Source organism: Cyprinodon variegatus, unplaced genomic scaffold (genome assembly GCF_000732505.1).
Source record: "Cyprinodon variegatus isolate N-32 unplaced genomic scaffold, C_variegatus-1.0 Scaffold57, whole genome shotgun sequence".
NCBI classification, from domain to species: domain Eukaryota; kingdom Metazoa; phylum Chordata; class Actinopteri; order Cyprinodontiformes; family Cyprinodontidae; genus Cyprinodon; species Cyprinodon variegatus.
This window is the reverse complement of record NW_015150510.1, coordinates 1228023-1229397: the sequence shown is the minus strand read 5'-3', so window position 1 is coordinate 1229397 and position 1375 is coordinate 1228023.

The window sequence follows — 1375 nt, the reverse complement described above, 5'->3', positions numbered from 1 at the left end:
TAACTAGTATTTTTGCCCCTTTCCAAAATTACTTCTACGGAAGGTTTCCAGATGGATATGCGGAGCAAATCCATCTGGCAGAGTCAGGTAAATGTAACAGTAGTTCTGGCCGTAGAACTACCAACATAAGCAGATGAAAGAAAAAGATTGCTTTTGGAAGGTGAAAAAAAAAAGTAGTGTTACAATGGCAGTAGTTTAAAAGGAAGGAATCCAGCTCAGTGGCAAGTGGATGTAAATCTCTGAGCAGAGGTGTAAATGTATGCTGTTTTACTATCTTGGATGATTAAAAGACACCAGGTTTATACTGCAGTTATTATATATTGATTGCCATTCAGTAGATCATCCTTGCACAGATTGTTTCTTATTATCCATGCAGCTGCCTTGGAAACTGTAATTATAATGTTGCTGAAACTTGTTTTTTATCTAAGGTCATCTTGAAACTTGGCTGACATAAGTAGTCCATCGCATTGAACACCATGTGTGCTTTTCACCGAGCGATAAAACTGTCTGTATCAACTCCATTCAGCAGTGTGTTGAGCCGTATGAAAAACAACAGCGCACACTACATGATGCTCCCACAGATGGGTTATTGATTTCAGGTTTTAAGTCTCCAGGATTTGATTTTTTATTTTTATTTTTTTTCAAATGAAAAGAATCAAGTGGTTACCTTGAAAGATAAAAAAAAAAAGTCTAAGTTGTTGCCTTTACAACTCTGCAGAAGTGGCTGAAAACAAGAAAAAAAATGAAGAAAGTCAGTTAAAAGATGTAAAGAGGGAATTAGTCTCATTGGTTACGGTGGATATCAAAAGTCTTTTAAAATTCCAGGCTTTTGTCACATGAAAAGGTAGAACAAGATAAATCATTTCAAAACTTTCTCCTTGAAGTACAAGAAAATGTTAAAAGGGAACATTTTAAACTTGTAAAACAAACCAAAAAAAACTCTTTGTAAAACTATTAAGACCCTTAAACTGATACGTTTTGAAAACACTCTTGAGATCCACCACTTAGCCTTCTTTGGAAGGAGTCAGCAGCATAGAAAATTATGACTTGATAATTGCAATACTGGCTATCAAAAAGGCTTGACCTTTTTCTGACTTTCCACATCCACTTTTCATTCCAGGAGTCCAAATATAGTTGTAAAATTCGACAAGGCCATTCCAAAACTTTAATTTTGACTCACAAAGACATTCCTTTGTCCAATGTGCAATATGCTCTTCTTCATCTTGAGTTTTCTAGTGGTGGCTAAGGGTTCAATGTAGATTAGTTTTCATAACTGTTTGGAGTTGAATCCATTTCACTGAGCCCTTGTGCTAGCCTCGTGAGACCATCCTGATCTCGCGAGCTTTCAAGGTTTCACTCGCAGATCAGTCTGGAG